At 42.6% G+C, this 24,329-nt stretch overlaps 1 protein-coding gene and 1 long non-coding RNA gene across 4 annotated transcripts in view; one reads left to right on the plus strand and one right to left on the minus strand.

Annotated features, from left to right (window-relative positions):
- Positions 1-24,329, plus strand: part of PHLDB2 (pleckstrin homology like domain family B member 2) — a 231,668-nt gene that overhangs the window by 4,043 nt on the left and 203,296 nt on the right. The gene's annotated exons all lie outside the window — the stretch shown is intronic.
- LOC123379950 lies at positions 28-9,897 on the minus strand. 2 transcript variants are annotated; one of them, XR_006585053.1, is made up of 5 exons: positions 8,544-9,897; positions 8,222-8,354; positions 7,729-7,914; positions 2,806-3,034; positions 28-2,269 (listed from the first exon to the last, which is right to left on the minus strand). It is a non-coding gene; the product is annotated as an uncharacterized LOC123379950 (long non-coding RNA). The 2 variants fall into 2 exon arrangements; XR_006585052.1 differs by having other exon boundaries at positions 8,222-9,897.

Raw genomic sequence — 24,329 nt, forward strand, 5'->3', positions numbered from 1 at the left:
GAAAAAGAAAATTGTCCTATCTCCTGGTTTGTGAACATTGTTTTGTTTATTTGTTTGATTTAAATGCAACGCAGAGACAAATTTTTTCACTTATTGTACCCAGATTTTTTTATTTCTGCAAATTTCTCTCTTTGGGAAAGTTGAATATGTCGAAAGTTTCTAGTCTGGTTTTATTTAATTTCATCATAACCCTGTAAGAAGGGTGTCATGGTAAAATGACATCCTTTCAGATAAGGAACCTAAGACTCCATAAAGGTGACTGCTCTCTCAGAATCACTCTGCTAACAAGTCCTATAGGCTTAGGACTCCAAATTCTTTGCTCTCTTTTTTTTCTAACAAACAAGCAGTTCCCTGGATCCTTCAGGCTTACAAATGGTGGGAATGGGACAATACAAGCTATTTTCAGAAATTAAAAATGCCAACTGACTACATAGCCTGTTCTCAGGCTTCAGAGACCTACTCAAATGTTGATCGCTTTGCTTTGGGCGGAGATTCTATCAGGTCAGTGTGGTAATGTTACTCTAATTAGATTTTCATTGAGTAATGGAAATGAAGATACTACTTGATACTTAATAAAATCTGCCTTAAAGGCAAATTTGTTCAACCCATGTGCCCATAAGCAAAGACAGAGATGGAAGGAATTCTTGCTGGGAAAAAGCTAAGAAACCACTCTCCTCTCATTGGCTATATGCTTATAGGACAGTATATGTAGGTAGGGGCTACAGGGCCTCCATAGCGTCTCTTGATATACACAGTTCCTCTCTTGGTTAACTCTATGACCAGATGGTATCTTGTGAGTCAAGAAGTTGCCAAATGATAGGAAACCCAAGAAAGTCCTTCTTCAAATCGGGAATCTGTCATGGGTGTGTCCCCGATACCTATGGAAGCCAGCTAACGTTACAGGAAGCTTTCTTGTGCCTTATGAACTTCATTTCGGTCCTACGATGCTCTGAGGAGTCAAGGAGCCCTGTATCAGTTGTGCATCTGCAGGTGGCCGAATGTTTTCTTATTCCTGGGAACTGCTCCCAGCTGGCCATCTGAGTCTCCATCCCATGTGACAGTCTTGTATGTGTCCTTGCATTGGGGTTAATGTGCATTTGCATTGCACTTTTTGTCCCCATCTCCTTGCCCTCAGAGGCTCTAAGGGTGCAGGAGAACCCATATGCTCTGGGAAATGAGCAGAGAGAATGAAACCTCTGCCCTGCTCCACGCCAACTTGTTCCCCTCCTCTCCACAGTTCCAAGGTCAAGTTTCCCTTGGGAGCAGTTAGGAAACTGAAGGTCACAAAAAGCTGGCAGTTCACGGTGCCTTGGAGGGTTTCCCAGAAAGCAAAATGAAAATGAGATTGTTTCCACATAAGAACTCTGTATTTGGAGGACAGGATTCAGTCTGAATTTGCAGTTTCACTGTGCACTTAGGTAACCCCCACAAAGTCTAGTTGTTTTTCTTTTCCTAAAGTCAAAACAATATCAAAAATATTTCCTGCAGAGAACTCTAGGCAGAACTTTTTGTCATCGTTGAGCTGATGTTTGCAAGGATTCATATCTTAAGATAAACCCTTTATGGTGTGTTTAGCTGAGGCTCTTGTGTCTTTCTGCATAATGACGGCTGTGCATGGGACCTGCTTTATTGTAATCTCATTAGATTTCACAGTATAAGCAGCTGGAAGCTTGTGGTTAATAAGTGAACAAGTTGCAAAACAAAAACAAAAACAAGCAAACAAACAAACAAAAAAACCCAGAGACCACACAGAGGCCAAGCAAGGATGTTGCAGTGAAGGAACAGATGGTAGGTTCTCTATGACCTGAAGAAGGTCCATCCTTCAATCCTGAAAAGATTTGCCCTCAAGTTCAAGTATATGTATTCCACAAAATTTAGCTTTATTTCCTAGACCGGAATCCTGAGTATAGGGAAGAACCAATGGTTAGACTTCCCGAAATCTGACTGTTCACTTCAAAAATTCATCTCATTTTGTTTCTCTCCGCAAGATGGAAAAGCCCTCGATAAGAGGTATTATTACAGAATGTAGCTGTTTTGGTAACTCGTAGTCCAAACAATAGAACATAAAACATAGCCCAACAGAGGCATTCTGGTCCTGACTCCACCAGTGTTTTGCTCTGTGGGTTTTGAACTTCTTGGTGGTGACTCAGTTCTGATTCTTTACTCTCTGCATCTTCCCTGTGAATAACCACAGACGTTCATTGATGGGTCATCAATGGGTCATCCTCAGTTCTGCTAGAGTCACTCTTTCCGAGAAACATATTAGGCACTATTTTCGAGACAAGATTAAATAATCTTGAAGGTTTTTAATTTATCAAGTGAGCCAAACCACAGCCTCCTTAGAGTCCCCTGTTTGGGTCTGTGTGTGTGTGTGTGTGTGTGTGTACTTTTAATTATTTGTACAGTAGTCTGAAGATTACGAGTTCTCAATAAATATTCATTGATGGTAATAAATTGGTAGATGATGGAGATTTTGTAGAGAAAGTGATTTATCTTTTTTTTTAATTTATTTATTTTAAGAGAGTGTGAGAGAGTGGGGGAGAAGCAGACAGAGAGAGGGAGAGAGAGAATCCCAAGCAGGCTCCACGCTGTCAATGCAGAGCCCGAACTCAAGAACCGTGAGATCAGGACCTGAGTGTCATGATAAATAAAGAGTTGGACGCTTAACCCACTGAGCCACCCAGGTGCCCCTGTAGAGAGAGTGATTTTAAAAAAAGAAAAAGACTTTGTCATTGCCAGGGATGGCTAAAGAAAGGACGAGAAGTATCAACCTATGGTGTGGAGGGAACGGTCCGTTGAAGGTACCTTGCTCTCTGGACGTGCAGTAACAGAAGAGCACAGCAGATAGGAGACTGGTTTTGTCTGATTCTGTTACTGCTGCAGCTGACGGTGCCACACTGAGCAGATCACTTCAGCTCTCTTGGCCTCAATTATCTTTCTTCTTTTTTCTTTTTTTTTAATGGAGATAAGGAGGTCGGCATGTATTCTTTTTTATGGTCTCCTCTAGTTGTAATATTCCATCTTCTAGGAAAAACTAGAAAAGTTAAGAACGACAGTTCTTTTCAAAAGAAAATACATTGGGGGGCGCCTGGGTGGCTCAATTGGTTGAGCGTCCGACTTCAGCTCAGGTCATGATCTCACAGCTCGTGAGTTCGAGCCCTGCATCAGGCTCTGTGCTGACAGCTCAGAGCCTGGAGCCTGCTTCCGATTCTGTGTCTCCCCCTCTCTCTGCCCCTCCTCCACTCATGCTCTGTCTCTCTCTCTCCGTCAAAAATAAATAAACAGTAAAAAAAAAAAAAAAAACAAAAAAAACATCGGGGCACCTCAATGGCTCAGTCGGTTGAGCGTCCGACTTTGGCTCAGGTCACAATCTCACAGTTTGTGAGTTTGAGCCCTGCATCGGGCTCTGTGCTGACAGCTCAGAGCCTGGAGCCTGCTTCGGATTCTGTGTCTCTCCCTCTCTCTGCGCCTCCCCTGCTCATGCTCTCTCTGTCTCTCTCAAAAATAAACATTTTTTAAAAATTAAAAAGAAAATACACATACGGTTTTTATTTCTCTTGAGCCACTTTCCCTACCTCTCAGGCATGTGAACTGGGAGGAGTGAGAAACCGCTACAAAGATCTCAGGAACGAAAGTCCGAGGTTGTTATAAGATCGGAGAGGGTGGGCATCGATCTTTTCTGGAGAAGAAGCCCACTCAGCTGGAAAATTGGAGGCAAGCACCTCTGAGTTCTCTTGTCCAGCTGCCACCAAATCCGGCACTGACACTCAGCTTTGCCACACCTGTCACTAATGTGCGCTCCAGCGAGCAGGCGGTCATGACTATTATCCTCCCTTTGTAAACAAACAAAAGTCCTTAAAGGTGACGTGATTGCCCAAGGTTACAGAAACATGGCAGTGAGTCAGATGGAACTGTGTGCGTTGGTGACATTACAAGCAAAAGGCGGAAGAGTGAGGGACAGATCGGCACCTCTTCTTAAGTTCACAAAACAATGGTCAAGGACTCCGGGAGAGCTGCAAGTTGGCTCTGAATCGTGGGATCATTCTCATCCTCCTGCCCCTCCCGGAGTCCCCTCCCGGCTGCCCTGCCCAGGGTTACTCACCCAGGTTGTTGCGAACTGGGCGCCTGTGCTCATGTCCCTTCTTGTAAGCTTCATGAAAGGCTATGTGTAATGAAGAGAGGGCACAACAAGGAAGAAGAATGCATCAAAGATCTTCCCTGAGGCCCTGGGACTGAAAGGGCAGTTTTCCTGGGAGACACGCTGGTTTCCCTCTTATATTCCACAGAAATAGTCATCGGGATGACTGACAGAATTAGGACGTCCCGTTCCAAGCATGGATAATTTTTATTTTTTCACCTCTGGGGTTATTTCACTCCTCTCTGCTCTATTTCTCCCATAAAAAGGAAAGAATAATGCTTGCTCACTGTGACAAGGAGAAAGCAGCCCAGGGCAGGACTATTCAAAGGAAAGAGCTAATTGCACCGAGCACCAAGCACCAAGCACCAAGCACCAAGGCGTGACTGGAAGTGCTGGTAAAGAAAGCATGCAGCGTCACGGCCCACATGGGTTTACTTGTGAGTTGGGACCCACACCTGGGAAGCTCTAAGGCCCTGAAGAACCACACTCACAAGTAATGGAGAAGAACTTCTGGCCCCAACAGGAAAGCACTGAAAGAAATTAGGCATCAATGGTCTCATGCTTTCAGTAGGAAGCTGCATCGCTTTGTTGCCCATTGTTGGCCCTTTTTAAAGATGAGAAGGCCGCCTGGGTGGCTCAGTTGGTTAAGCTTCTTACCCTGGATTTTCGCTCAGGTCATGATCTCAAGGTTGTGAAACGGAGCTCTGCATCAGGCTCTGCGCTGTCTCCCTCTCTGGAGGGAGGATTCTCTGTCTCCTTCTCTCTCTGCCCCTCCCCCACTCACTCTCTCTTTCTCAAAAATAAGTAAACATAAAACAAAAGAAAAGATGAGAGAGGGAAAGTCAACCTCAATTATGATCACCAAGGGATATCTGGTAATTTTCCAGGTGATAAGGGAACACCGTGACTTCAGTAAGAATAGACTGACTTCCTGGCAGGGCCCTCAAGTGATTTTCTGTTGTACTCAACAGAAATGTTACTGCATCTACACGCTTTCTCAGTGTGTATTTCTAATATTCGATTCCATTTCTAGTATCTAATTGACTTCTTCTAAGGTGGTCTCTTGGGGAAAAGGATGGGTAACACAGCAATGTGTAGCTGATACTGTCCACAACCATATTGGCTAGACTCACTTTATATACTTATTTTATTTTATTTTTTTTTTAATTTTTTTTTCAACGTTTATTTTTGGGACAGAGAGAGACAGAGCATGAACGGGCGAGGGGCAGAGAGAGAGGGAGACACAGAATCGGAAGCAGGCTCCAGGCTCTGAGCCATCAGCCCAGAGCCCGACGCGGGGCTCGAACTCCCGGACCGCGAGATCGTGACCTGGCTGAAGTCGGATGCTTAACCGACTGCGCCACCCAGGCGCCCCTATTTTATTTATTTTTTTGAGTGAGAGACTGAGCATGAGCAGGGGAGGGGCAGAGAGAGGAGACACAGAATCTGAAGCTGGCTCCAGGCTCTGAGCTGTCAGCACAGAGCCCGACACGGGGCTCAAACTCATGAACCTCGAGATCATGACCTGAGCTGAAGTCGGACGCTTAACCTCCTGAGCCACCCAGGTGCCCCTAGGCTCACTTTTTAGAAGCCACAAAACACACAACCAAACAGCAAAAGTCACCCTTGGGTTGCCCACCAAATGCATTCAGCTAAGGCGGGATGGGAAGAAAATAAGCTTATGATTCAAACATGGACTACCTCTTAAGGAGGCCAGAAAACCAAAATGGCCCGTAATTCCAAGAAGCATTATCAATGTCAAATGTAGCTCAAACACAGACTTCATGGAATTAAAAACAAACACTAAATAAAACAGTCAAGTGCTGAAACAAGAGACAACCCCATGCATTCTCTAATGCATGTGACAAAGTGACCAAGTAACAAAGCCCCGGTGAGTCCTGTCACAGGTTCTTCTACGGAGCCAGTGAGCACACCATCATTTCTTGAACTGAATTCCCAATATGGGACTGGATTCTCCAGCCCTGTCAGTTTTCTAGTAAGAGAAAAACCATTTCAGAAGCAATATAATGCTGTTTCCTACTTTCAAAAAGTCATCTGGCCATTCTTATACCTACCCATAGTCCTCACTAAGCACATAGTCAGGGGAGCCAGAGTCCATAAGTATTCTATCTGTGCCCAAGACTCTGCCAGGTAGTGAAGTTAAGGAGGGGCTTATCCTGTGGAGACTTTCCAGAAAATGCAGAGACTGTTCCTATAATCCCATTTTTTACTGCCCAATAGTCTGAAAGGCAAAGAGGCAGCATTTTAAACCGAAGAGACTTGCATACTATAAATCTTAAGGCATTTGGGGGCAACAAGTGTTTTAACGTAATTGCAGTAAACCTAAAATAATTTACAAGTTGTGTGTGTGTGTACATGTGTGCAATGCATGGAAAGAATTTTAATATGAGAAAGGCATTAGATCAGTTGTGCAGGAAGAAAAATCCGTTATCTGAACTATTCCTGGATGTACGTTACACAAATCTAGGTACTTGTTTAATTTCTGGAATTAATTAGCAAATGTCTGTTCAAAACATGGGCTTAAATGACTTCTATTGATAGCATAGCCCTTCTCTAAAATTGCTGCAACACATTTTGATCATTTTTAGAAAAGGCACACTATAAGAAGGTTTGGCATGTAAAACATTCCTTCGAGATATCTAAATGAATCCATATATTGAATTTCATATCTTCAAGTAACTCTTGGCATGCCAGATTTTATATCTCATTAGCGCATTATTTAATATGATTTTTAAAAAAGATTCACCAATGAAATTTGAGTAAGCTGGTCAATGGATACAATGGCCTAAGTGTTATTTGGTTGCACTGTGTGCTTAGCCCACTCTCCAAATTTTTTTCTCCTATTTCGCAGACAGGCTCTCTGACCACGTCTGGTTATGCTCAGTTTTTGGCTGTTCCCCTAAAGGGATTATCTGAAGGTCACCATTTTTCCTTTTTGAATGACTATCTAACCTAATTCCCACTGGGATACTGCTATTTTTCATATAAATTTGTATCAGAAGCTATTAACTCCCACTTTCCCCGAGCCAAGGTCATAACAGCATGTTGGAATCAAACATTTTCTATTATTCTAACACAGATCCAATAAAAAGACATTTATAGAGTGCCTAATATATGCATTGTGTTACGTGCTATAGATACAGAAATGAGTAGCTCACAGTTTTGCCCTGAGGAGGACAAACATTTCATAGGGCAAATGAACCAATAAGGAGCCAGCACATCAATGTGTGTATGAGGCTATAGGGACAGTGATAATTGAATATACCACAGAAAAGTTCTAGATGGATGCTCAAGAAGACCTTCAAAGAAGTTGAGGTCCAAGTGGTGTTTTAAAGAAAAGGAAATTTGTATTTGCATCCTTCCTTTTCAAGAATTCAGACTTCAAAGAGAAGGCTGCTTCCTTTTAGAAATTTGTCTGAATATCCTAAGAAGAAAAAAATGCAAGAGTAGAGATAGTTGTGGTAGTCATGACTGTGGCAGATTTGATTCCCTGAAGAAGGAAGGTAAGAGGAAGGTCCAGAGCGATCCTTCTAATTGAAAGGCAGGAACAGGAAGAACTAAAACTTTACCCTAAAATAGAGTCTGTGCCTCATTCACATTCCTTGAACTTGGAGCTTCAATTTAGAATCATTCTCTGCAGCCCAGGCCTCACAAGCTCTCGCGAACGCTGGGGAAATTTGCCTGGCGAACTGTCTTGTTATGAATCTGGTCTCTACTCAGCTATGACCTGAATTTCCATATATCCTGGGAGCAACCTTAAATAGAAACACAGAACAACACATTAGAGAAACAGCAGAGAAGTCTTGTGATGTCAGCAGCTGGCACCAGTTTGGAAGCTCAAGGTTTAAGGAGAGGGATAACCTTACTAGCACCCATCCCAATGGCCTCCATTAACATCGAACTCCAACTCCAACTTTAACACCGCATGTCTGAAGCAGGACACACGGTAGAAGGGTGGGCTTAGTAGCTTTCAACCTAACTTGGGTTGGAAGGTTGGAAATCCTTCCCAATCTTCTTAAGTTGGTTTGGGTAAATCTTTAGTGTGTAAGTGAAAATGTTCACCATCTTAAATAATGCATCCATTTCCTGAAATTGGGCCAAGAGATTGTGGAGTTGTCTGATTCTTTTCGAAACTCAGATCATAAATCACACTCTTCGTGGACCAACTTACATGTTGGTTTCACTCTTTCATCCACTGGAGGGAAAAATATATGTAAAAGTTAATTAGGATAGATTTGACCACATAAATACTAATACTTAAAAACTAAATAACTTAAAACTCCTTTTACATATAAGGAAAGGTAAAAATAGAAACAGTGAACAGGAAAGTATATTTGCAATATAAATGACAGGCAAAAGGTTACTATCCCCAAAGAGTACTTACAAATCCATACCAGCCAGAGGCACTGTCTCAGTAGAAAGCTAGGCAGAAAATGAACTGGCGGTTCACAAAAAAAGAAAGATAAATAACCCATGATCATTTGAAGAGCTGGTTAGCCACGCTAAAAATGAAAATAAAGGCAAGTTAAACAATAAGATGACATTTCCTTTTTTATGAGATTGGCAAAGTTAGGGTAACACAATGTATTGGTGGGCAAGTGGGAAACAGGTTACTTTCACACACTGAGATGGTACAAGTGCCAACTGCTGCAACCCCCTTTTTTAAGGGCAGCTTGTCAAATCATAAAAAATGTCTTAATGTGGGTAATTTTTGACTTAGCAAATTCACTTCTAGGACTTACTTTTAGACAATAATAGAAGGATGCATTAGAAACTTCCCACAGTACACATATATCTGTGTAAGGCTTGTTTATAGCAGCAAATCCTGAAAAAAGCCTAAATATTCATCAGAGAATGACTGAATGAATACACACACACACGCACACACGCACACACGCACACACGCGCACACACCCATACTTGTGGGTACTGTGCAGCCATTTCACATGATGAGCTCCATCTAGTGTCACGGACTGAACTTTGTCACCAATAGATCTATGATTAATGTATGTCTACCAGTTATGAACTGTGTAACCTGGGTATGTCATTTGACCTAAGCCTGTTATCTCATCGTTAAAAACAAAGACAATACTACTACCTGTGTCTTACAATGGAGCCGAATTGGGTGAGAGTATGAAAGTAAATCACTCAGACTACGACTTGACCCACCAAGGACAGAATAGCCCAAGCGCTGTTGGCGACCAAGCCTCTTGACCCCAAACTTTCAGCTTCTGCACAAAATGACAAACTAAACAGACCCAAGGTTTGGAGTCTTGATCTTCCCAAGACCTTATTAAAATAAAAATGTTTTAAAAAAGAATAAACTCATAACAGAAAAGGAGACACTGTAAAAAGAAAACAATCTAATAAATTTCCCTTTGTGATTGAAATTATTACTGCTATAAAAAAATGGATAGACTGGAAAACAATATTGAAGACTTTTTTTTTTCAAAATTTAGAGCAAAATGACCTCGGTGGAAATGTAAGATAAAAGATAATTAAGCAGTAATAAGAAAAATTAGAATAGCCAACATATGGGGCGCCTGGATGTCTCACTCAGTTAAGCGTCTGACTTCGGCTCAGGTCATGATCTCCCAGTTCCAGTTCGTTGGAGATGGAGATGAGTTGGAGCCCAGTGTCGGGCTCTGTGCTGACAGCTCAGAGCCTGGAACCTGCTTCGGATTCTGTGTCTCCCTTTCTTTCTGCCCCTTCCCCGCTCATTCTCTCTCTCTCTCTCTCTCTCTCTCTCTCTCTCTCTCTCTCTCTCTCTCCCCCCCCCACCTCAAAAATAAACATTAAAAAAATTACAATAGCCAACATATACAAAAAGCCCTGAATTTGTGTCAGGCACTGATTCACACCCATTTCATGCATTATTTCAAACAGTTGTCCCAGAAAACCAATGAGGTGGCTAGTAATATTAGTCTCTCTCTTTACATTGGAGAGATTAAAGCATTAGGAAATTAAGAAATTTTCCCCAGGTCACAGCTAGTATGTGATGGATTTTGGACACGCACAGAGCCAGTGTCGCTCTGTGCTAGCTTGTTTCTGTCACTTTGCTCGCTGCCACGCCTGCTAAGGGCTTTTCTGCATCACAAAGAAAGAAGAACTGCATTTCCCAGACTGCCCTCCCCACCTGGTTTCAGGTTAGAGCCTGCTGGTGGGTCTCTGTGATTCGGAAGGTTGAAAAGAAGAGGCATTATTCTCCGGAGCAGTGGCCAGCAGATGCACAGGCAGAAGCTGCATGCGAAGTTTGAAGCAGCTTCAAGATGAACATCTAGAGAATCCCACACACTGGGACTGCAGACTGAGCTACTCAGTAACAGTTCAAGAAACTTGCCCTCTTCCAGCCTTTCCAATGTTTGTTCCTTGTATTAAAACATTTCCTACCGAAAACACACAGAAGGGCTTTTGTTTCCCTGATCAAACTGACTGATTCAGGTGCCAAACACTGAGACCCAATCCAGGAAGTCCCATATCTAACTCGTAGGTGTCCCAGAAACGGCACAGCAAATTGAAGGGGAAAAAAGTATCCCTTTACTAAGTATCCAGAAGTAGAATCTTAGCGCTCAGAAGTCACAATACTTAGATTAAAAGAGCTCACGTACAGCAAAATGAATTTAAAAGCAAACAAAAAGGGGGAGCCTGGGTGGCTCACTTAAGCGTCCCTCTTAATTTTGGCTTAGGTCATGATCTCTCGCAGTTCATGAGTTCAAGCCCTGGGTTAGGCTCTGCACTGACAGTGTGGAGCCTGGTTGGGATCTTCTCTCTCCCTCTCTCTCTGCCCCTCCCCCTTTCGTACACACACACACTCTCTCTCTCCCTCCCTCAAAAATAAATAAACTTTAAAACAAACAAACAAAAAGCCCAGAGAAACAAACAAAACAACTAAGCCACCTTGTGATATTTTAGAATACCAAAGATTAAAAGAATAAAAGAACATTCAGAGGAGAAAAAAGAAACCTACAAGGAATATGAATTAGACTGACTTCTCACGTCTCATCAACATCACGTATGGTGTGCATAGATGTTGGGAAAATGTTTTCAAAGATCTGAGAGGACATGATTTCAACCCCAAATCCTACACCCAGCCAAACTATAAATGCAGGGTTAGAGTACAATACAGGCATTTTGGGTAGATACACTAAGAACTCCAAAATTTTAACTTCTTTGCACAATTTTTTAAATGACAAGGTCCTAGTCCACTTGACAAACTTTCTGTAGAATGCAAGATGGTGTATACTTGTTTTAATATTACTGGTTTATTTCCACGAGTGTGAAAAAACATATAGCATAACAAGCTTTCACATTCATGTAAATTATTGAGAACCAAAGTATCGGAGGGATATAGGAATCAAAAAGAAATATAATAGAACACTGGGGCGCCTGGGTGGCGCAGTCGGTTAAGCGTCCGACTTCAGCCAGGTCACGATCTCGCGGTCCGTGAGTTCGAGCCCCGCGTCGGGCTCTGGGCTGATGGCTCAGAGCCTGGAGCCTGTTTCTGTATCTGTGTCTCCCTCTCTCTCTGCCCCTCCCCCGTTCATGCTGTGTCTCTCTCTGTCCCAAAAATAAATAAATGTTGAAAAAAAAAATTAAAAAAAAATATAATAGAACAGACAGTATACGAATATGGCAAGATTGTGAGGGTAGTACATGAATGACTGACGTTTGGGAAACACTTTGCTAAAGTTAATGGCTTAATATATTATCTCATCCAAATATATTTACATTTTAAAAGAAGAGCCTTAAAGGACACTGCAGAGCCAAAAGCAGACACTCATCAGCCACTGCAAAGCCAGGGCAGAGGAGCCCAGGGACTATTATTTGTGACTTGCCCCCTGAAGACAGCCCAGTTTCCTTGGCTTAGACTCCATATTCCTCACCCTCCCCATGGAAGCCTCTGACTGTTTTGGCTCCCCAGAAAGGTCTCCTGCAGGGAAGAGAGGGTGAGGATCCATTGAAAGGAATGCCCTCATTTGCCTCCAAGTTCCATTTCTCATTATAAAGTAGGACATTTAGGAACCTGGCTCATGCGCCCATACCTTTGTTTGCAGACTCCTATTTCTCACTATTTTTTTTTAAATCTTATTGTGTCTTTCTGTGTCAATTTCAAATCTCATTTGGACTGAGCAAGAGTTTATCTAAATAATATCAATGACACTAACCCTACGAACCTGTGGGCACATGGATGCACTGGAGTTTCTGGTCCTAAGTGGCTGGAATTAACCTTGTAGTCAGGGTTCTTGGTTCCACACACAGACACTAACTCTGCTTTAAGCAGAAAAGGATTTACTGCAAAGATGTCGCATGGTTGACGGAACGGGTAGGCAGGCTGAAGAGAAACACAGGCGGAAACAGGAAAGATAACACAGAGCCAAGATGGCACCACAGAACAGTTCAAGATGCTGTCACACATACGAGCTATGGTTCCACCGGCCACATCTGGATGCCACCCTCCCTCGGGGGCACTGGCCATAATCTTGAAAGGCCTCCTGCACATTTGCAATCCTCAGCGAAGCTCAAAGTCTCGGGCAGATGCGGCTGGCAGCCTGAACTGCCAGGGAACTGGGGGAGGAAACATCTGGCCCTCTGGGCCTGGGTCTCTTTGTTGGGATTCCCTGAAATAGGAAGGCAGGGCAGGCAAAAATGACAAAAGCCCACTTCACTTGGTGACTTTGTGAGGCGGCACCAGAGCAACCATGTCTCTCTTTATTCTCACCTCACTTCCCTTGTTAAATTGAGCAGTTTGCCAAACAGAGTAACTTGTGTTGGATTAAATACATTTACATAACATATATTTCCTTTCCTTTTAAAGTCAGGGTTCAAACATGAGATTCTCATTTAAAATTTTTGAGTCTTTCTATGTGTACTTCTTTTTTTTTCAACGTTTATTTATTTTTGGGACAGAGAGAGACAGAGCATGAACGGGGGAGGGGCAGAGAGAGAGGGAGACACAGAATCGGAAACAGGCTCCAGGCTCTGAGCCATCAGTCCAGAGCCTGACGCGGGGCTTGAACTCACGGACCGCGAGATTGTAACCTGGCTGAAGTCGGATGCTTAACCAACTGCGCCACCCAGGCACCCCTCTATGTGTACTTCTAAACAAACTTGGACGAAGCTGAGGAGTATTTCCTGTTAAATTCTATTAGGACATAAGTTTCGAATTACCTGTGAGCCTTTTTGATTAAAAAAAAAAATCAGTTTGAAGATAAGCTCAAAGAGACTGAGCTTTCTAATGTGATTAATCACCAACAATGTAAGATGCTTATTTCATGAATTCTTGAAAGAGATTTTAAACTGTGATAGCACAAAACCACTGAGCTGCTTAACCTGAGAACCAAGTAGATGTCTCTGGTAAATTCCGGTAAAAAAAAAAAAAAAAAAAAAATCTGTGGGGAAATAAAGACATCTGTTTTAGCGGTGTATGAGAGATGATGTAGGTACATATAAAAAGTAATTAATATCACCTACGGGTTGATATTCTGCACTCAATTATATTCACAAGTAAGATTTTTGTTTTACTGGATCTGACTGTATACTGTGCGATTCCAGTAACATTCCCCATGTTTGTTTTAATCTCCTTTACCTTCTATGTCCTGGAGGGTGGTGGTGTTAACTTTAATTTGTCAACCTATGTTAATTTTACAAGAATCCAGATCAAACTGCTGTGCAAACAAGAAGTGCCTTGCAGAGTTTTTTGGTGATTAGGCTGGAGAAGTCACAGCTGAACTCAAAAATATGCTGCCAGGGGTAATTTTTCATTTTTTTCCCCCTATAATTTTAATGGCTCAAATGAAAGAGCTGTTTTTCTTTAACAATAGTATCCTTGTTAAAAGTACTTTAAAGAGCTGTTCCACTACACTGAAACAGTCTCATTAAACCACTAATATAACAAAGATACCAGCAGTTGCTAAATCCAAAGAATATAATTCCATCTCGTGGCAGAAATTTTAAGGGTGATTTTTGTTCAGTGTTTAGCTTCATTCCCAGTTTAGGGGACTCCTGTCCATTAGACATTTCTTTGCACAGAAACATCATTAATCTGTGAGACTCACTACAATGGGATATTATTTTCCTCAACAGAGGCTGTTATTGAAACTGCATATTATCAAGGCAGCTGTCCTGTTAAGTTTTTATAAAGGATTAGGGGGTTATATGAGTACCTAACAGCTGCACCAGCGAGGATAAAACTGGGGTTCCTAAATCGTATGCCTCTGGGTGTATGCAATGAAACGATATACTCTTTACACATGTAGCAAAATACGTTTACAGGGAAAATTAAATTAGGAACAAAACCTTATTCATCTGAGAGCAAAACACTGTGTGAACACAAATGAAGAATAAATAGAAATATATGAAACGTTGCCTTCCTCTGGAGGAGTCTGCCATAGTCTCAGTAGGCACGACGAAAAATTTCAAAACACTCAAAAAAATGAAAGGTTTAAGCGAAATGTTTGAGGCATTGAAGAAATTAGTGCGTGGGTCACTGCTGAAGAATACAGATAGTTGCTATGGAATTTTAGGAGGGAAGAGCGTTTGGGGGCCAGAGGTTACAGAAGACGGTTGATGTCATTTATCAATGAAGGCCTCTGAGAACAGTCATCAGGATTGTCTGAAGTGTAATGTGTTAAAGTTGGAAGTGACTCGGGAGATCATCGCCTCAAGTGTTCTCTAAACGTATCTATTGATAAGAATCATATGAGAAACCTGTTAGAACTAAAAGAAATGAGTTAAATATAAATAAAATAAATAAAATAAAAATAAATTGGATCACGTGGGTGGCTCAGTCGGTTCAGAGTCTGACTCTTGATTTCGGCTCACAGTTCATGAGATAGAGCCCCACGTTGGGCTCTGAGCTGACAGCACGGAGCCTGCTTGGGATTCTCTCTGTCCTCGCTCTGCCCCTCTCCTGCTCATACTCTCTCTCTCTCAAGATAAATGAATAAATATTTAAAAAATGTTTTTAAAAATAAGGTAAAAATACACCTAAAAATAAAATAAATAAAATATACAATGCCTTCCTTAGCCCTACTGAACATATATGCCAAGGAATACGTGAACCTTCTTTTATTTATATTTAAATAATTACATATAATTTCATTAAATAATGCTAAACTGACTCAGAAGGCCCAAGAAACTGTATTTTTGCCCCAGGTGATTATTTTCAACTGGGAAGTTTGAGAAAAACTCTTCTAAGTCAACTTTGTGACCTCAGAGAATAAAACATTAAACAAGTACTAAATGTTAAAAAAAAAAAAGAAGAAGAAAAAAAGCAGATGGGGACAAAGATGTTTATGTGAGTGAGTGAGTGGGTATGATCACCTTGAGGCAGAGGAGGGAGAGAAAATCTGTGCAAAGTCCAGGGCCGAACAGCTATGGCTCAGTGTCTTTCTCATCATTGATGCTGGCTGAAATGAAAATGAAGCAAAGACCAAAAAAGTTATAACCCTCAAGAATGGCCTACTTCTTACCGCCTTATATTCAGTTCATTTTGTAAAATCTCTGGTTGGAGACACACACACACACGCATCTTAAGGAGTCTCTGGTGGATTGGTGTCGCAAGAGGGGGTGCACTTAGTGCCTGGGAAAAACTGAAACACCAGGGAGGCAAAGAGATCCCAGTGGAGAGCTGAAATGTAAGGAAAGGAGACTCCAGGCTGTGTCGCATTGAGCATATCCAGATGCTTATTAGATTGTGGTAGATTTGGCTGGAGCGTATGATAGCGTGAATAGTTCACAAAATAATTTTAAACTGACTTAGAGGACCTTGAAGAAAATTACTTAAAACGAGCCCAAGCCCTCAGGAAACCGCAGAAACATAAACTGCCGTATGGGGGATAATCTCACTGCGGCGGGTGGCGCAGATGACCTAACGCTTCCTCCACCAGCTTCCATCGCGCATGCTCTGCTTCTCTCGGCCTCCCTCTACCGGGGGCACTTTCTAAACGTCAGCGCGTGCGTGTATGTGGTTTTTGTTTGTTCGTTTGTTTTTCAAAAGAAATGCCTGTACTTATGTCCTCACACATTCTAAAATTCCCTTTTTGCACAGACTCCCCACTTTTTTAATCCTGAATTTGTGAGGGACCTTAATAAAAAGTTTATTTATAAAACACATAGAAATAATAATGTTTTGATATTAAAAGTTTATTTCTTGACTTTTTGAGCACATACATTCTTTCAATACCAGAATTACAATTTATTAGGAACATCAAATTATCATTAAATTCTTTTTGAACAAAATATTTCAAATATATATATTTTTTGCTGTGGGTATAGCTTGAAGAATCCATAGCTTGACATGGGGTGAGTCAACCACCATGACGAAACCAGGACTGTATTAGGCTTGGGAGAGACAGATACAACAAGCCGTACCTTGCTAACAGGTCCTAGCAGTGTGGGCTCCTGCCACCTTGAGCCTGGATGCATTACTCAGGATGCCAGGATTAAGGCTGTAGAGTTCACTGTGAAATTTAAGGAAAGAAAAAGAAGAGAAAAATTACTGTTTCTCAGAGCTGATTGGAATGAAAATGTAATACACACACACAATTATTTATCCATATATATATATATATATACATATATATATATATATCTCCCATATATATGTATATGGGCAGTGGGAAATTTTTGTTTTAGCATATAAATTTACTTTTTGTACCAACTGAGTGTAAGATGCAAATAATAATAATAACAAAGCTACTAAATGCCAGCATTGGACGTTACCCAGATCAGTCTTCATAGCAACCCTATGGTTATCGTTTTTTTCCCCCAATTTATAGGGGAGGAACCAGTCTCAGAGAGGTTAAGTAACTTGCCTCAGGGCACACAGCTATAAAGAGACAAGTCAGATTTTGGACTCAGGCTTATCTTTTTCCAAAATTTTTATTCAAATTTTTATGTTGCAATAAACAATATTTATTGTTGGCTCCTAATAGCAGCAACATGCAGTTTGTAAGGCAAGGGTCTTTGAGGCAGAGAACTTGGTGTATGTGTCAAAAGGGAAGGCCATGTAGAGTCCCGGTTTCGTCATTTTCCCCTGGATTTAGGCTGTAGCCGCAACACTTCTGCAAAAGCATCTCAGGAAAGATCTCTCGGCTGGGTCTCCTCTTCCACTAGGTCAGGGTTTAATACCTATAACACAGCTCGTCTTCGTTTGCACGTTGCTAACCCCTACTCGTGGCTGACATTCTTCAGTAAGTCTACAGTGAATTAAAATAAGACTGGATTAGAAACACAAAGTACTGAGCAAAAAAACCCTTTTGAAACTCAAAACCAGTTTCTGGCAACAGAAACCAAGTTTTTGTTTTTTAAATTCTGATTTTACCTCATTTAGAGACGTAAGACATACTTCAGGGACCCTCTCAAACCAGAACTTCATGTCAGTGAATCTCTGCTGAGATAAAAGACAATGTCCCACCCCCACGATACTAATATGGGTCACATCAATAACCAAAGCTTCCATTTTCTGGCAGGGTTGAATAAAATTTCCTACTAGGAAAAGCGGCATCTCAGATGACACGAAAGGCTTTTATAACAAACCGGCAAACTTGGAATACTTCTTATTGAAAGTGAGGCTTGCGTGGTTATTAAAAGGCAGATTTGTGTTGGACTGGGGACCCATTGTACACTAGTCTCTCGGGAAGGAACCAGAAGGAAGAAATTTTTTTTCTTTTTTCTTGTTTCTGCAACGCCCATTCAGTTTTTTTTCCCGTCGAGAGACGTGTGGGGTCGGGGGGCCCAAGAGGCAGAGCTCACATTAAAAAATTAAAGCAATCGTTTCCCCCATTTTCACCTTTAATTGCTTCACCTTGTGCCATTAATATTAAGTAGTGGGGTGCAGGGGGGACAGTGGTACACCATGTTCGGAGCCTTTAAAACTAAGCAAGTTTGAAACGCTACCCCAATTCTGCAATTCTTCAATTCAGCCTAGAACCTCAGCTTGAATAAACCTTATTTTTCTCTTCTGACATGAAGAGTAACTTGTAGCTAGTCACCCAGACTGGAAATTGGGCAAGTGGTTCCCAGAACAGAAGTGGGCTAGGGCGCACACGGGAGCGGATAAAGCTAAAAGTCTCCTCAGGCACGTCGATTCAGAAAGGAACAGACACTGTTGATGACATTTATCACACAGGATGGGATGCGAGCAAATCCTTCATCCTAAAAAGGACAGAAACCCAGAAGGGAATGGCTGGGGAGAATGAGTCACCAGCAGCTGTTAAGAATCATAGGCCTCTATTCCTGATTTAACTCCCTCTTTTATCTGCCCCAGAGGCTCTTGGTTCTCGCACTGTCTGCTCAGAATCAGCTTCAGGGCTTGTTAAAGGACGGATCGCTGAGCCAAGTCTTTGGGGTTTCTGGTTCAGTAGATCTGGGCGGGGCCACAGACTCTCATTGCTTACGTTTCCTGGTGGTGCTGATGCTGCTGGTCAAGGATATTGAACTCTAAGAACCTGGGGCTCCAGGTACTACCCACTAAAGAACTGAGCCAAAGGGACCAGGACCAGTCTATCTACCTGGAAAACCAGCCCAATATTTCTTAAAAGTAGGGACTTCCATGTTAACCTGGAAGGGAAGCTGCTAAGAGCTGGGATGAGAGGCCAAAGGACCAGACTTCATCAAACAAGTATTCTGAGGGCCATCTAGAGAATTCTCACCAGATTCTACCCAGGACTAGAGCAGTATGGGCCAAGGTCAGCTTGTCCTTGGGGAGGCAGGATAAGGTACCAGTTCACTGGTGCCAGACTCGACTTAGATTTGAGACCCAAGTCTACGACCTAAGATTATGACCTTGTTTGGTCACTTAGCTTTTCCAAACCACAGTTTCCTCACGTATAAAATCGGGAAATAATGCCACTGATCTGAGTTGTAAGGATGAAGTGAGATGGCGTTTAGAAATCTTTAACATAGTGACTCAAGTGTAATTAAGCTTCGGTAAACACTAGCTGTTAGGTACTGTTCAGTAGTAATATAACTAGCCTTATTACACCATTATTATATAGCCTTATGTATAGCACTTTTATGACATTCAACAAATTTTGTAGTGTCTGTCTTATCTTCAGATATTGGAAACTGAGGTACTGAGAGGCTAAGCGTCTTGCCCAGGAGCATCCTAGGGAGTTCTCTGAAGTTATGCCCCGAGATGCCGCTATGATCATCATTCTAATCCCAGATATCTAAGTGTGATCTGATCCAGAACTTCTGGACAGCCCTCCCCGAGAACCTGGCCACACTCCTCAGGATTAAAGGAGGAGATATTATTTCTTCAGGCCCCCCTGGATTCTCACTCTGCCTTTTTTGGCCCACATGCTGCTGTATGTAGTTTGTGTCTGAAATGGAAAATTTCTGTAACACAATACCCAGCTCTGATCCCTACAGACTCTCAAGTTGGTTGTTGGTTTTTTTTTTGTTTTGTTTTTGGTTTGGGTTAAACTATGACTTCATGTGCAAAAAGAAGCCTCATTTCCCAGTGTTCTCGGCAGAACACTGGTGCCTAGGAATTCCAAAGAACTAATTTCACTTTTCTGAAAAAGCAGAGCCACAACCAAGAAGTGAGAAAAGAAATGGGAAAATTAAAACTACCTGCTCTTTTGGTGCGGGACATGTGGCTCTGTGGGCTGGCCTCTTCTTCAGCTCCCCTCCCGTGGCGTGCTGTAATTTCCACTCCCACTGGTACACCGAGGAAAGACAAGAAAGCCTGGCTGCCCTTAGCTCGATGACCCTGCCTGAAACTGGGTGTGTCAGACAATCAAACCATGGAAAGCAAGGATTAGAGTTTTGAGTCACTGAGTCACTAGCATTTTTCCCTCCTAGGGCATCAACCCTTCACAAACTGTGTCTAATGCGAGCTTGGACCGATCTCAACAGGGCAATGGATTTCCACTAAGTGATTTGCCTCTCTGACAAACTGCCCCGACCTAGTGGGGGACTGCACAGCCTCTGGAGCCCAGCTGCCTGGCTTTTATTCCCAGCCCCACCCCCTTACTAACCCGCCGGCTGACTTTGGGCCAGTTTCTCGAACTCTCCGTGTCTTCGTTCCTCATCCAGAAATGAGGCTTGATCCCCACCTTGTAAGATTTTACAAGGAATGAGTTATTTAATACATTATACAGTGTTCAAGAAAGTTCCTGGCACACAGTAAGCTCTACAGTTGGTGCTATTATTATTATTACTACTTCTGCCCTACGGCAAGTAATGGAGAAGTTCCGGCTACATCTGCTCAAGAAAACATAATGGCATAAGAGGAAGGAAGCAGTCTGGTGTTCTGGTAATGGCACACCTGTGGAGTCAGGTAGACTTGACCTTTTGACCCTTAACACTGCTGCTTGAGTTAAGTGACCTTGGGTAAGTTATGAACCTCTTTGAGATGCAGTTTTCCGTTTATAAAATGGAGACAGTAACACCTGCCTCCTAGGGTTCCTGGGAGGATCCAATGAAGTAATATTTAGGAAGCACTTGGCCTTTGGTCAGTAGCCAGATGTTGGGGATTATATGGTAAACTGGTCACATAACAAAGAAACCCCTTAACTGCAGAAATCACTTATGACCTCCCTACTTGATACAACTGACTAAAATAATTCCAACATCTAAGATTCTTACAAGAAAAAATATTAGTGGGGGGCCTGGGGGCTCAGTCAGTTAAGCAGCGCTCAGGCCCTGATCTCGCGGTTTGTGAGTTCAAGCCCTGGGTCAGGCTTTGTCCTGACAGCTCAGAGCCTGGAGCCTGCTTTGGATTCTGTGTCTTCCTCTCTCTCTCTCTGCCCCACTCTGCTCGTGCTGCCTCTCTCTCTCTCTCTCTCTCTCTCTAAAAAATAAACATTTAAAAAAGTTTTCAATAAAAAATAAAACTATGTGTATATTAGTTTCCTGACTTACAGTGGCTTGACTTAGGATTTTTCAACTTTATGATGGTGCAAGAACAATATGCATCCCGTAGAAAGCATACGTGACATTTGGAACATTGATCTGTCAGGCAGTAGGCATCCCACCTCTCTCCCAGGATGTTGGGCAGCCGGGCGAGCCACAGCCCCCAGTCGGCCCCATGATTACGAGGGTCAACCACCGATCGATACACTTATAACCACTCTGGTCTTCACTTTCATTACCATTCCATAGATGATGGGAGATATTCAACACTTTCTTATCAAACGAGCTTGGTGTGAGATGATTTTGCCCAACTGGAGGCTAATGGAAGTGTTCTGAGCATGTCTAAAGTAGGCCAGGCTAACCTGTGATGTTCTGTGCATTAGATGTACCCCATGCATTGCCGACTTAGGATATTTTCAATTTACCATGAGTTCATCCCGGTGGCAACCTCCCTGTAAGCCGAGGAAGTTCTGTCTTGTCAAAGAGTACAGGGTAAAATAGCACGTTTTTCTGTCTCTTGCGTTAAACTTGGCTTGCTGTCTGGGTTATAAATTACTTCTCATCCCTATGTAGCCTCAATTTAGCCTCTTATCTTTGTTGATCACATTTTCGTTCCAGCGTATGCATGTTGGTGTGGAGTTGCCAGGTTTCATAAGGGAACCAGGATGAACGTATTGCCCAGACTTTCAGATTTCAACCTCCAGAGGATGTGAAATTTTGTGATGAAATGAAGGTCCTTAAGGTATCACTAGCAGGGCAATAGCATTGCTCAACTCCAGGGATCGTGGATTCTGTCACATTGTGTTACAACTGTGCTTCATGGGGTGACTTTGACAGAGAATACAACAGAGCAAGCATCCCCTGGAGTTGTGCAACAGCATAGCTCTGATCCCAAAACACAGGATATAAGGTCCACCTATTCACACTCGGAATCTAACCATCCCCCTCCCCGACTTTTCATGAGTCAGACTCTGCCTCCCAAGCCTTCATGTATACTTGCTGAGGGGGAATGTGCTCATCCCTGGGTGATCTAGCCATGAAGAGGAATTGCAGAATCACCAATTCTGAGAGTTGGAAAACCTACACAGGTCATCAGGCCAACCCCCTCCAGTGCCTCCGGGGGAACTTGTCAGCACACTTCCGATTTGCCTTTTGTTGGGAGGAAAACCACTTGCGAGGAGTGTCAGAATTCCCGGACCTGTCATTCCCACAGCAGGAGGGTGGGAAAACCAGGAGAGCTGATGCACCCTTGGCCCTTGGCTACCTCCACCAGCATCTGGGTTTGAAGTGCCTAGGTATGACATTCAGGATTTCCTGAAGATGCAGGAGAAAGTAGTGATGTCGCCACTCAAGGTACAGTGAGGAAAACATGGATGAACCCAGACACCAGTGGAAAGAGATCGTGGAAAGTGATGACTCCAGGAGCCCTAACCAAGTGGATGTTATTTTGCTTTTATACTTCCCCTTCCCCACACTCCACTTGCTTCTTCCACAACAGTATCATAGAAAAAGCAATTTCGAGCTATAAGTCATCGACAAAATTACCTCGTCCTAAGGCTCTCAGTTCGCAGACGAGGTAACAAGTCCCAGATGTCAGGCAGTACGAAGCGTCCAGGAAAGATGATCGATCCAGAAGTCACTTATGCTTTCAGCTGCTTTTTAAAGGAGAGAGAAATGTATTTGGGTCAGAGCGAATGGTATTTTTAGCTCCATTATGTGGATAAAGAAACTACAGTCCAGAAGTAAACGGTGATACATTTCGTTTCTGGTTCTTTAACTACTCTGCTGGGTTGGGCGATGCCTTGGGGCCTGAACTAAAAACCAGAGCCAGCTTCTCTCAAGCAGTTTCCCCGAGAAGTGAAACGGATAGATGGCTGGGAGGACATGGTCCCATTCTTTGACTCTTGAGGTGGGAAGAAAGCCAGCCTTCATTTAGTAATGTTGAATCTACTTTGACATTTCATTGTTGTCCTTTCTTTCTCTGCATGCACTCATATACACACTCTGCAAGTGGGAAGAACAGGCATCCGGAGTGAGAACACCAGGCTTTTTTATAGGCTACCTGTGTCATCTTTCACAACTTCACATCTCCTCCTTCTGTAAATTAAGGATTACAATAATGTCCTTCACATGGCGTTGTTGTATGATAAAATAATGAAGTGTGACTGCCTTTTAAACCATGAAGCAGTAATTCCAAAGTAGTTTGGTTTGAGATCTTTCTTAAGAATTTAATGAATGCTAAAGACCTCCACCAAAATTCCTGCATGTAGACGTAAAGTTTTACATGTAATTCCAGAGGGCTCACAGACTACCTGAAGAGCTCAGCGTAACACCTGCTCTAAAAGTGCTTACCAAATGTGGAATATTCCAGTCTGAACAAATGAAGAATTTTCCCACGGCGGCATAAATGAGGGTGTGGCATTCATTTATTTGATAAACCCTTACTTGTGTCTTACTAGGTACTGGGTCTGTAGGGGCACAGATATCCTCATCCTTTAGGAGTTAATAATCCTAAAGCTGTATTAAAGCAAAAGAGTTCCTTCCTATGCTTTGTATCAACTGAGAAGGTCACCTCCCTCTGGCATCTGGCCTCAAATCCCCTGTCGGGTTACTCTGGTCAGTTAGAGGGCAGTGGGGTCATAGCTTATTTGAGACAGGGAACCTGTGTACAAAAATATCAAGGGATGTTTCCCAGCTCTGTGAAGGAAAGATCTGGGTGCAGACAACCAGAGGGAAACTGTATTCAGCTTTGGGCGAAACACTATTCCTCACAGTCCTTGAGTCTCCCAGTGGGAACCCTTTATGCCAATAGAAGGGCATCTGTAAACATCTGCCATTCTTCCACATTCTACTAAGTAGAATCTTGCAGATTATTGCTGCCAAACTAGAGAATCAAATATTTCCAGTAATATAACCCCAAATCAGAAATTGGCATTCTCACCGTGAGGAAAGGTTTTCTTTCTTTCTCTCTTTCTGTCTTTCTTTCTTCTTTCTTTCTTTCTTTCTTTCTTTCTTTCTTTCTTTCTTTCTTCATTCTCTTTCTTCCTTTTCTTTCTTTTTAAATTCCTTCAATCAACCTACGGTTTAAATTACTCTACCCTTTCCAGGGGCGCCTGGGTGGCGCAGTCGGTTAAGCGTCCGACTTCAGCCAGGTCACGATCTCGCGGTCCGTGAGTTCGAGCCCCGCGTCAGGCTCTTTGCTGACAGCTCAGAGCCTGGAGCCTGTTTCCAATTCTGTGCCTCCCTCTCTCTCTGCCCCTCCCCCGTTCATGCTCTGTCTCTCTCTGTCTCAAAAATAAATAAACGT

Source organism: Felis catus, chromosome C2, assembly GCF_018350175.1.
Source record: "Felis catus isolate Fca126 chromosome C2, F.catus_Fca126_mat1.0, whole genome shotgun sequence".
NCBI lineage: Eukaryota > Metazoa > Chordata > Mammalia > Carnivora > Felidae > Felis > Felis catus.